Genomic DNA, 13,671 nt, shown 5'->3' on the forward strand with positions numbered 1-13,671 from the left:
GCTTACCAAATAAATTTACTTTGAAATGTAGATGCTAAAGAACATTAGTAAAAAAAAGTGTGAGTACCGGTCCGTCAGGTCTTGAAATTAGACGAATGTTTTAGAGAATTTTATGTAGTTTTCGAATATATAATTTGATCTTTGCGCGCGACTTTGCAAATATATGTAATTTATGATTTTCTTAATTTTTGATTTTCAGCTTCTTTTTGCATAATTTCGTGGAAAGAATTTTTCGAACAATGACAAAATCTCACCAAACATTAGAAAAAAAGCGGATATTTACACCTAAGTCATTTTATAGTATAACCTTTGTTTTCTGAGAGTGGAAAGCAGAAAACAAAAATTAACCAAAATTCCATCACAATTAATGATGTGAGTTTTGGACGTTATTGTGATCCAATCTTCCCCATCTTTTATATTTGAGTTTTTCTAATAAAATAAAGGCTACAAACTAAATTTCATCGAAATCGGCTGACATTTAGTGTTCCCGCCCACAAGAGTGGAGGGCGTGGCAATTATTCCATCTTTATTCTATTCTAAGTAAAACTAAAGCACATGTCAAGTTTCAGTGAAATCGGAGCAGGTGTACTATTATTTCCACCTGCCTCCATATAGTCGAAACACTGTGCGACATACGGAGAAAATGGAGTCGCTCGGCAATATTCAGCAACTCTTACGAATTTGTTGCAAAACGGTCAAGAGTGATTGAAATGAAAGTGCCTGTATGTAGAACATATATTAATTTGTGTCTTTATAATGAAAAGACTTGAAGTACCTTATTTTTAAGAAGTATTTATGATTTTTATAACCTTGTGCACTTGTGCACAAGGGTATTATAACATTGTTCCCATTACGGTTGTTTGTAACAGCCAAAACGAATCGAGATAGATATAGACAAATGTATACATAAATGCTGTTGAAGCCAAAAGCCTTCAATAGTTGGGAACCACTGGTAAGTTTTCTGCACCGCTGTTCGCTGCAAAGCTACACCGCTGCGGGAAAACCACCGGTGGGTTTCTTTCGAAGTTGAAGATTATTTAATGCCATATTCGGCTTGAACTGGGGCTTGTTTGATGACAGCAGCCAGACCAACAGCAGCATAGATTCAGCGATCGCTATTTAAGGTAATATCTCCATTAGATATATTTTGAACATACGTCCCTTTGTCCTACTTTGCTTATGTACATCTTGTTTTGAATATAGCATATAACTTCGTATATGCGCTTGCAATAAACCACCCTACATTAATACTCATTCTAATAAAAGTGTTTATATTTCTCTTTTTTCCTTGTGTTACACTGTCGTGAGTTCGCACCGGCGTTTGATCCTCCTGAGCCGTCGAACTCCCACGATACACTGAGGGAAAAAATATTAAAATTAAATAGAAACGTTATTGATCTTACTATAAACGTAAACGAAAGTACTGTATATTGGTAAATATTCAATCCAATTACGGGCATATTAAAATGACTGCGTTCGTTCTGAAAAAGCATCCGTGAAGTGAATAATCAAGACAAAAACTATAAAAAAAATATTTAATTTGCTTGTTGCCTGCAGTGGAATTCGAACCCTGACCATCTCTCTCTGGATCTGGAACAAATTGTGGCAAGCATCTTTGCGCACTCAGCTACACCCAGACATATAAACTCGCTTTCAAATGTTGAATATCCATCAACACCACAGCAACATGTACTATGTATGTATGCGTGTGTTGTCACCGTTCTCAGAGCGGCGCTCTGCATGCTTGGGGTGCGTACCCTGTAAGGGAAATTTCTAGTTCTGAACTGGTGTGCTTCTAGTACATTTAGACCCAGTACTGGTTCGCGATAAATCTCTTTTGCATGCAAGCAACTGGCGAATTTAACATGGCGATGTCCTAGGAAGTGTCAATTGCCCCCCGCTGCATCCCTTTTTTGATAGTTCCGAACTACTCCTAAATTCTATAGTTCCGAACCAGTTCTAAAATCGACAGACGAAAGAAAAAATTATCATTATTTTTCTATCTTTTTGGTTCTTCCGTGTGTGCGATTTTAAGTTATTTTGGAAGAAATGTGTTTTCAATTTGAAATTAAATTTGTTTGAATGATTGTAAGAAATGTACGTTTACATACCTTTAGCTGTAGCTGAGTTTGCAGAGGTGCTCGCTGTTAGATTCCAGACGGTCCCAAGACGTTGAAATGTTAACACAAATTTTGGTTTTGTATTACCAAGCTATGAAAAAGCATCTGCGAAATGCAGAATAGAAGCGTATTTGAACGAAAAAGCCGCCGAACACATATCTATGTAAAGTAAACAAGCCCCCTGCTGCATCCCTTTTTCGATAGTCCCGAACTAGTTCTAAATTCGACAATTAAGATCTAGTTCGTTCTGCATCTCTTTTTCTATAGTTCCGAACCAGTTCTGAATTCGTCACTTTAGATATAGATTTCTGGTCAAAAAAACTAAAAAAATAAGTTTTTAAAAGTACCACTTTTAGCCGATTTTGGACTGGTGGGGATCTAGTTCACTTGCATATACATACTGAGATGTGAACAGTCAAGTGGGACACCCAACATTGGATTGTCAAGATTTGTTCAAACAAATCACTTTATTCGGTTTACAACCATAAACAAAAAATATAATTTAAACAATTTAGCAAAATTCGAATTTTTACAAGAGTTATTGTTATTAACTTTTTTTTGATGAATTCAGTAATTATTTATTATCTACTGATTTATAGCATGTAGCTTGCTGATTTTTTGCATGATAATAGTTAATTAGACACGCTTTAGCCTGATTGTTTAAATTAAAAAAAATCATTATTTTGTAAAAAATTTTTAATTTTAATAAAAAATTTGTATGAACAAATGGAAATAGTTATTGCTTCTCGATGAGATTTTTTAATCGTTTACATATTTTTATCTCAGTCTGCTCTTTAGAGGTCATGGCTGTTTGAAGGCATACCTGTTTAAATTCAAACATGAGCACACCCGTACTGCGACTTCTGTCGAAGTGGCATGGAAGAAGATGTCCACCACGTATTCTTTGAGTGCCCTCGATTCCATCGGCAATGAACCAACTGAAATTTGCTGTTGGAGGGGTGTTTATGCCACAGTCAATAGTCGACTATATGGTGAAAGGAGCCAGTGAATGGGCATCAACCAGCAACACACTAACTTAAATTTTGAAGGAACTGAGGGACCTAGAGAGACAGCGGCGTATCACCCGTAATTAAGCCAACTCTTAGCATAGCCGCGGACTGGAACCAAAATATGTCCACCAACCAAAGCGTAGGCGCGGACTGGAACCTAGGCCGTTCCAGCCGCTCGAGTAAGACAGCTAAAATACTTGTGTTTTCAGCCCGTCCCTTGAACATGAAACTTACCAATTAAAGCGTAAGCGCGGACTGGAACCTAGGGCGTTCCAGCGGCCCAGGTGGCAATCTCTAAAATTTGCGCGATCGAAAATAGGCGCGGACTGGAGCCTAGGGCGTTCTAGCCGCAAATAAAATGCAGTTTCGAATTTCGTGCACACGGGGCGTTGGTGCGGATTAGAACCTAGACCGTTCCAACGGCAAAGGCAGCATACATACGTATACGAGCCTGAAACTCGACTTTTATGCAAGCCTGCTCAATGCTCAGCGTCAAAAAGCAGTCATAAGGCATGCCGTCGTTTTAAGGTATTTGTTTCGTACTGCCTATAAAAGGGAAGAATAAGTTGTATCTAAGAGATAAATAAATAAAAAGTTAAAAAAAAGGGTATTTATCTTTAAACAAGACGTGGCAAAGCCTACTACATGTAGCCCAGGACTGAGTACAACCGACTGGAACGAACGTACGAGCCTAGTGCTCAACCGCCACCCGAAGAAATACTTGACTGTGGTACCGGGCGGGGTGTTCGGTACTTAGACAGTAGGAGGTTTAGTTGGGGTTAAAGTCCCACACTGACGGGTATAGGTTTTCGATGATTCCTCCTCGTAAAAAAAAACGTACAAGTGCATATACATATTAGAACAAGTGACCCAGTAGGAAATTTTTGCATTTACCCTGTATGAACTTTCTATATTTACATCGTTAGCGTAAAGTCAATCAGTATTTGCTGTTTTTCGATTAATTGGTGGCGCTTATCATTCCTTTTTTGTTTTTAAATATTTTAGCTCTTTCGTTATTTGTACATAAATCGACTTTCGTTCGTTCACAAGCATGTCGACCTTAAGTTATTTCACTAGGTGATCAGATCAGATTGTCTAATTCAAAGCGGGATTTGATGGGGCAACTTTGAACGGACATTCGAAAATTTCTTTAGAGATTTTGAAAACAAAGTTGACAGACATTCGGTCTAAAACTAAAGATGCATGCGACAAATGCTTACCAACTCTGAAAGATGAAGATGAGGTAGAAGCCGTAAAGGCCAAACAAAATTCAACTTTTAAAGATTATCTTTGTGTTTGTCGCGCATTAGCGAAGGCATTCAGAAGTACAGCATGACGGCTGCTACTGCTTTCTAGGTGCCCCCTGCCCAAGTACCCAAGCGCACCAATAATTTGAACCTACCGCCATGTGACACAGAAATATTCCATGGTGATTATGTGTCGTGGCCATCTTTCTCTTGATCTCTTCACCGCGATTTAGATTAATAATGCGGATCTGAGTAACATCGAAAAACTCTTCCACCTACGACATAAAACAAGCGGCGAAGCAAGAGACATCGTTAGCAAAGTGATGGATTCGACATCGCATGGTCAAACTTGAAGGCAGCGTACGCAAATAAACGGGTTTTGGTCAACAAACAATTGAAGCTGCATTTTTCACTTCCGGTCATTCGGACCGAAAGTGCACCCGCATTAAAGGAGCTCCAGCGAGGCATAATCGGATGTCTATCAGCGTTAGCAACGTATAACGTCAACGTTGGGAATTGGGATCCAATCTTAATCCCCCTGTGTTCAAACCGACTCCCTGAAACAACACTTTCATTGTGGGAACAAACACTACTAGATAAAGCTGCTATACCGGAATGGAGTCAGATGGATGCATTCCTCACTCAGCGCTTCAGAACTTTGGAATCGATAGTGGATGTGAAATAGTCAGCTTCATCTTATTCAACCAACCAACAGCAAAAAGCATTCTCATATCCACTTAACCCGGCGGGTCAAAAAAAAGTGTCTCTGGCGACAAATATTTCTCCGTCTTACTGCATAATGTGTCCGAAACAACAACATTCTTTGCGTTTATGTACAAAATTCTTGTCACTGTCGATTAATGATAGGTCCACTGCAATTAAAAAACACAACTGCTGTCTAAACTGTCTTTCGAAAGGCCATTCGATAAAAGACTGTAAAAGTCAATTCTCGTGCACTAAGTGCAAAGTAGACACATACTCTACTTTACAGAGTGTCTTCTAACACTCAACCCCCAAAAGAAACTGCAAGTGGAACTGCTTCACAGGCATTCGATACAAATATACAGTCCGCTTCTTCTAGTGATTGTTGAGTGACAGCTGAGGAAAGTTTAAAATCGTCAGGTTTATCCTCAGCTCTTCTTGGAACAGCCACGGTTCCCATCTGCCACTTGGGCTCAACTTATATAGCTCGCGCTTTAATTGATTCAGCTTCAGAAGCCTCGTTTATTTCTGAACGACTTTGAAAACTTTTAAAACTACCGTGTTCCAAGACAAATACGGTTATTTCGGGATTGAAACAAAAGGTTTCTAACAACGCATCGAAAATTTGTTCGTTTGTTTTAGGTTCACCCCGTGATCCAAATTTATTAATAGAAGCTAATACGTTTGTATTACCACAAATCACTGGTAACTTACCTTCGACCTCAATAGATGAATCCATTCTAGAACACTTAGCTAAAGTACCTTTAGCAGATTCGAAGTTTTTGGAAAGCGGTCATATCGACGTTTTGATCGGAGGAGATTTGTACCCCAAGGTTATGTTAGACGGGGCATCTTCCACTGCACACGTCTCTTGCTTTGCCACAAAAGTCTCAATGGGAGAGGACATTTCGTTAGATAGTCAACTACGCAAGTTCTGGCAGTTAGAGGAAGTCCCAAAAAAGTACCTTAGATCAGGCGAGGATACGTTTTGTGAAGAGCTGTACTTGAAAACAACTACTAGAAATTCGGAAAGGAGATACGTGGTTGCGCTACCTTTTAAAAACTTTTATCCAACGGACGTTATGCCATTGCATTTCGGGAATTTATTCGTAACGAAGCAAGGTTAACGAAAAATCCTTCTTTAAAGGAAGAGTATGACAAGGTTGTTCAAGAATATTTGGATCTAGGGCACATGGAGAAAGTAGGGGCTCCAAGTTTTGAACATTCTCCTAGTCATTTATACCTTCCTCATCATGCAGTCTTGAAACCGGAAACTACTTCAACGAAGTTAAGGGTAATTTTCCACGCGTCAAGCAATTCTTCGAATGGAGTTTGTCTTAACGACATTTTACATGTAGGCCCAACCCTTCAAACTGATTTGACTTTGCTACTTATACGATGGCGGATGTACAAATACGTGTTTAACAGTGACATCCAACAAATGTACCGGCAAATTTTAGTCAACCCGTATCATAGGTCCTGTCAAAGGATTCTTTTTAGATTGGATCCACATAGTAGCATACAAGATTTTCAGTTAAGGACGGTAACGTTTGGATTTAATTGTGCGCCATACTTGGCAGTTAGGACTCTTCGGCAGTTAGCTCAGGATTCTCAAGATTCACATCCACTAGCGGCCCAGATTTTACGAAATTCTATGTATGTAGATGACGTTTTACCGGGGTTTCACAATGTATCCACAGCTTTACAGGCACGAGACCAGCTGATAGAAACACTTGACAGTGCAGAATTTTCTTTGCGGAAATGGAATTTTTAGCTTTAGATGAGACAAGCACAACAAGAGCACTATGAATTAGATGGAATGGGAGATTAAACCATTTTTTCTTTAGCCTTCAGACCCTCCCTTCAAAGGATAGCTACACTAAACGAGAAGTGTTGTCAACGATAGCGAAACTTTTTGACGCAGCTGGTTGGCTAGCTCCGGTGGCTGTGGTAGCTAAAATAGTGATACAACAAATTTGGTCAGATGGTACTCTCTGGGATCAGCATATAAGTTCTCAAACACTTTTTAAATGGAAAGCTTTTGTAGAAAGTTATAGGTATATCGATGCCATAAAAATTCCGCGTTTGGTGAATTTCACCATTGAGTCACCATTCGAAGTCCATGCCTTTTGCGACGCGTCGGCAGCAGAGGATCATACTCTCAGGACTTATGCGCAACTGAGTTGTGGTGGTACGGCCCTTCCTGGTTAGATAAAGATGCAGGGCAATGGCCATCAATGGATGACGAATTGGACGATGTCACGATCGAAGTAAGGAAAATAAGGGCGCATGCTTCGCTTGTGTCAAACCATGAGGATGCCTTAGAAAGATTTTCGTCTTTTCCGCGCGCACTGCGTGTTTTAGCTTACGTCTTCCGGTTTTACAACAGGACTAACCGGCGACTCGTCTCCATCGCTAGAGATTTCGAGAGAGGGAATATCGAAAATTCGTAATCGGCTTGTAATTCTTGCACAGATGAAGCATTTTCGGAAGAACAGAGGTGTTTGACTTCAAAACCTCCAATTTCGCCCAAAAGCAAAATTTTAACCTTGAATCCCTTCTTAGACTGTCAAGGTATATTGAGAGTCAATGGTCGACTCGCAAATTCGCTTATTTTATCTTATAATGAAAAAAAAAATCCCATCCTTCTACCTTATAGTTGTTCGTTCTCAAGGTTGTTAGTTCACTTGATCCATAACATTTCTCTTCATGGAGGAAACCAATTGATGCTGCGGCTGCTTCGGCAACAGTATTGAATTCCAAAGGCAAATAATATCATAAAGACTGTCATTCATAACTGCAGAACTTGCGTCATTCATAAAAGGCGAGATCAATCCCAAATCATGGCTGCCCTTCCTGAAGAGCGAACGACCCTTTCCAGGCCTTTTCAAAATACTGGAGTCGATTTTGCCGGCCCATTTGATATTAAGAGTTTCACTGGTAGAGCATGTAAAATCACCAAAGGTTATGTTTGCATATGTTTTTCCACAAGGGCAATTCAACTGAAAGGTACAAGCGATCTGTCCACAGAGACCTTTCTTGGTGGATTCTCGCGATTCATATCCAGACGAAGCAGTCCTCAGCAAATCTTTTCGGTCAATGGGACTAATTTTGTAGGTGCGGCTGCTAGCTTGAAAAAGGAATTCAAGAAATTCCTAACCACATCGCGGGAGTCTTTGTGCAATATGTACAGTCATCAGGAGGTGTCCTCGAACTTTATCCCTGCCGGCGCTCCTCACATGGGAGGACTATGGGAAGCTGGAGTTAAAAGCATCAAATTTCATTTTCGACGTACCGCCGCTTCTCAAAAATTCGCCTTCGAAGAGTTTCAGACCCTACTTTGTCGCATTGAATCCTGTCTAAATTTAAGGCCAATATCGCCCAATTCCATCGACGCAGCACGGTTGGTGCCATACTTTCTCCCCCCCGAACTCTCCATAGACGCAAACCCAGTCTCGATAATTAATCGGTGGCAAAAAATAAAGGCCCTTAGCCAACAAAACTCTCTTCGATGGAAAGAGGAATATCTCAAAGAACTACATAAACGCTACAAGTGTAAATCCGCTCAAAAAGACATCGCCGTCGATGACCTAGTTGTAGTTCGCCATGAAAGTCTCCCTCCTAACGAGTGGCGCTTGGGCAGGGTCACAAAGATTTATAAAGGCTCCGATAAAAGAATTCGTGTTGCAGACATTCGCACACAAAAGGGATTGAAACGCGCCCTATCGTGAAGTTAGTGGTCTTACCAAACTAACCCCTCATGTCAATACCTTCATTTTTTTGCCCGCTTTAGAATCAAGACCATGGAACTCGTTCCCGTAGACCGATCGACACCATCATCGCCACGCGCCTCGCCTCCACCGCAACCGAAAGATGCCTTCGCCCAGCGCGCAGCCAGGGAAGACAGGTCCAAATGCAGAGTTTGCCACCGGTCGCATCATCTCCGGTATTGCAATCGATTCTTAGATGGCAACTATGATGGCCGGTTGCGCCTTGTGCTTCTCCATCGGTATTGCTCGCGGTGTTTAGCCCACTCCCACACTGCCAAGAACTGTCTGAGCAAAGGGACGTACCAAAATATTGAGAGAAAAAGCATCACACCCTGTTGCAAAAAAATGTAACAACCACTCTTGAGATTGGTTACAAATTGTAAACACAAAATATGTAGTGTGTTATGGAATGGTTGACACCCATTCACATACAGAGTATCAATGGGGAAAAAAAACTCAATCATGTATGATTGTACGTTTATGTGAATGCAATCTGTCATTATCATTCAGTACTAATACTAATTGTTGTATCAGGGTTGCGATTTTTGTACTCAAAATGTGAAACAAGATGATTGCCATCTCCCTTAAAATAAGTAAACAAATAAATATTTGGTGCTAAAATATTTTTCTAAGTGTTTGGCCGAGCTTCTGATCAAACTTGAGGCATGAGTTCTGTTGTTGTGGCATAAATGGATACAGCTATGAACATATTTAAGGCTGACTCCGAACAACAAATGATTTTATAAGAAGAGATTTCTAGGCAGAAGTATATACGAGGGTTGGCCATTGCGTGCCGAAGGACGACTGCTATTTTGGGTTATGATCTGACCAGGGATTTAACCATGGTCCTATGGAGTGGAAGTACGCACATGTAATCACTCTGCTACAGCGGTCGCCGTAAGTGCATGTATACATGTGTATGCACATACATGAAAACTATAGTATGCTTTTATGCAATTAATAAAATTTTGTGATAAACAGTTTTACAAATGTATTTGCACTTCAAATTTGTGTTTTAATAAAGTATTAATTAAATAAATGATTATTTTAATAGATAGATATGAAAATATTTATATTTGGCAACTCTTGGACTTTTCTTCATTTGTAAAAAATGACAGATGTAAACAAAATAAAAAAATAATTGTAATTTTACAGAATTAAAGCAAATGGGCGTTCTTTACAAAAAAATGTAGTTAGGGATCGAATTGCGCATATTTTGTTTACAATATCAAGTGCCCTCAAGAAGGGTTAAACCACTAAATAGCTTAAAAAACGCTTTCAAAAATTCGAAACGAGAGTGCAACGCAGTGTTCAATTGTGATCGAAATTGCAGGCAAATTTGTGTGTGTGTAATTAATGTTTTATTTGAAGAAATATTGCCCCTTGTCGTTAAAAATAAGCAAACCAAAGTTTATGTAATATTAATCAAAACGGCTTTTATTTATTTTATGTATTACGTGATTTCTGGAAGCGTCGAATACAAAAAAGTGCTGTGACTGGGTTTATGTAATTTAAAATTGTATTGATGATTACTAGTAATAATAGAAAGGCGCTTACACATCGATGGTCCTCTGCAATAACGACAAAACCCAAAATTTCAAATATTTCAGTAGCGCCAATTAAAGATTTTTTGTTTCGTAATTTAGCAATAATATGTCTTGGATAGGTCGGCCGCTGTGGTGTGGTGGTAAGCAGTGCGCGCTTTAACTCATCAGCACCTGGGTTCAAGACCTGGTCAAAGCAACATCCCAAAAAATATAGAAAAAAGTTTTTTCTCAACAGCAGTCGTCCCTCGGCAGGCAATGGAAAACCTCCGAGTGTATTTGTGCCATGAAAACAGCTTCTCATAAAAATACAATCGCCGTTCGGAGTCGGCGTAAAACTGTAGGTCCCTCCGCTTTGTGTGACAACAACAAGGCGCACGCCACAAGTCGGAGGAGAAGCTCAACCAAACATAATCCCAAATTTATGATATAAAATCCCCTCTACTAACAAACTTTTTATCAAAAGGTTGTTTACCAGGGTGTCTTTGAACTAATGATTGGTACTGAATTAAAGAATGCACACACATAAAAGATTGCAGCCTTTTCAATACTCATTCAGTGTTAAACCTTTTTTGATTTGGCATTGGTTTTTTCAATCTTGCGATGAATATGTTCATGTGTGAATTCATAACTGCTTAGAGTGAATGGAAAATTAGAAAATTATAAAACTCGATCTTAAGCGAAGAATAAGTAAAGAAAACTGAATAGAAAAAAATTGTTGATTTAAAATTGAAAATAATTTCAAGCTTACACAGCTCTGGTACCTACACATCGGGCCTCGGGAGCTTTTAGCTCGGGATCTGATAGAACCTTGCTCGCAAACGAGAAAAGTTTGCCAAGCGCTGGTGCACCGGCTCCGTCTAAAGACGACAGCATCCAGACCGACAGCAGCATATATTCAGCGATCGCTCTCTCAAGAAATATCCCCATCAAATATATTTTGAACATACATCTCTTTGTCCTACTTTGCTTATGTACACCTTGTTTTGAATAAAGCATATAACTTCGTATATGAGCTTGCAATAAACCACCTTACATATATACTCATTCTAATACAAGTGTTTATATTTCTCTTCTTTCCTTCTGTTACATTGTCGTGAGTTCGCATCGGCGTTCGTTGGTTTTGCTTTTCAGCAAAACAAATGCTCAGAATGAAAAGATAAATCGATTAAGCCATGTCTGTCCGTCCATCCCTCTGTCCGTCTGTCCAGTTGCAGTTCGATTGTCGAAGCGATAGGTCGTGGTTTGTCAGTTCGCGCTTGTAGCTAGTTGAGTTTTTCGCAGTCCTTTTTGTGCGGTGTTCGTACAATCGTTTGGTTTGGTTGCTTACCATGGCGTCGGTGTACGGTAACTTGTTTACCAAGTTGTGCGCGTGGCTAACGGGAACTAGTTGACAAGTTTTTCGTCGTCCGCTTTGTGGTGGTATTTGTTTATCAGTTGGCGTCTGTTAACGGGGCTTGTTTACTTAAAAGTGGCGTCGGTGTACGGTACCTTGATTACCATTGTGTATCAAGAGTACAGTCGAGTGCAATTCAAGCGTTGATAGTAGATAGTGACTACGGTATCTTGTTTGCAAGTACCAAAAGGCGATCATCACGTGGTGATTGTCCTAGTGGAAAGTGAAGTGACTTGTGGACCACTTGGGGTATAGGTGGACCAGTTGGTAACCACTTTGGGACAAGTTGGTAACTATTTCAGGGGACCAGTTGGTATCCAGTCGGGGTTCAGTCCGGGAACCAGTTTGGGACTAGGCCGAAACTACTTACCTTCGGACAAGTTGGGGACCAGTTGGTCTGCACTGCCGCTCGGTGTTTCTGCCTTCTACGGTGGTAATTTTGGGCCAGGTTGCCTTTTTTGGCGTGGTGTTGTGCTGTGTACCGCGTAGTACGTGTACCGGGTACCACTTTCTCGAGCGACTTGCTCTGGGGAACCTGTTGTGTGAGTTGCTGGCTTTTTGGCTAGACCTTGAGGAGGGTTTATACGCGCATATTGGCGGTTGTTTTGTCTCGCGAGTGTGTTGGTGTAGGTACTACATCGGTCGATCCATATCCCGATACGGGGACACTGTTCTGACCGGCGGGATTGTTTTTGGGTCACCTTTCCAGGGGCTGCCTGGGGTGTGGTCTGCACCCAGCGGTTTTTAACCGCCTTGACCGCTCGTTGAGTCGCCGGCGTTATAGCGCGGGCTCTACTTTGAGTCCTACCGAAACCGGGGCTCCATTTTCAGTTTACTCTAAGGGCGTTTGTTAGAGTATAGTCGGTGCTTGGGTGCGTGTGTGCGTGAGTGTGCGGTACAGCTGCCCGTTGGAGGGGCTGAAAGGCGGAATGCCTTCGCGGAGGAAGAACCGCAAAGTGGCTAGTGTGGGCGCTGAAGAGTCATCGGTTCGCGAAACGTCCACGTCGGGGGAAGAGAGTGATGTTACGGGAAAGGCGGTGGTGAAATCGCCACCGGGCATCTTCGTCGGACAGATGCGGTCGAGAAGAAAAAATCGGGTTCGGGTACCGGGTCTGATGCGGGAAGTCGTGGTCGTGGTCGTCCGAGAACGATTGTTATTCCGGGGGTAGTACCCGTTTTTGGTGCGTCAGGTGGAGCAAGCGGGAGTGCAAGTGGGTTGCCTTTGGGCGTTGGCGCGAGCGCGAGCGCGGAATCGGAGAAGAACGTTCAGGCGAGCACGGTTACTGGTACCAGCACTCGTGCTGATGCGGACGTTGAGGGGGCTGCATTAAAGCCAGGTAAGGTGGTTGGGGCCGATACGAGGGCTAGTTCCTCGGTATCGGTGAGGAAGTTAAAAGCGATCTCCGCTAAATTTAGCGAGGCCGTTTTTGGGTTAGAAGTAATTGACCTGTTGTCCGCGAAGAGGCTGTTGGAGTTTTCCTCGCAGTACGAGGAGCTCCTAATGACGGCTATTGCCGAGAATGCCCATCTTAACGGCAAGGTTGATGTCCTCAGTCGGGGAAGAAATGGGGTCTTTGCTCAGCCAGCTGTGGTTCCACTGATGGGAGCCCCACCGAAGTCGACACCGGAGGCACTTGTGCCCTCGATGCCTGCATCGGTGGCTCCTAGATGTGAGGGTGCATGAAATTCAGCCTCTAAAGGGAGGCGGTACGATTATTCGTGCACCTTCTGTCGCGGAGCGGGAGAGGGTTGCGAAGACTACTCGCTTCTCTGAGGTGGGGCTCGATGTCAGCATCAGTAAGTAAGGAACCAGGGTTGTGGTTGAGTCGGTTCACACCGAGATAACCCCCGATGAATTCATGGGGGAGTTGTACCGGTTGAA

Source organism: Rhagoletis pomonella, unplaced genomic scaffold (assembly GCF_013731165.1).
Source record: "Rhagoletis pomonella isolate Grant_MI unplaced genomic scaffold, Rhpom_1.0 Rhpom_scaffold_00003, whole genome shotgun sequence".
Taxonomy (NCBI): Eukaryota; Metazoa; Arthropoda; class Insecta; order Diptera; family Tephritidae; genus Rhagoletis; species Rhagoletis pomonella.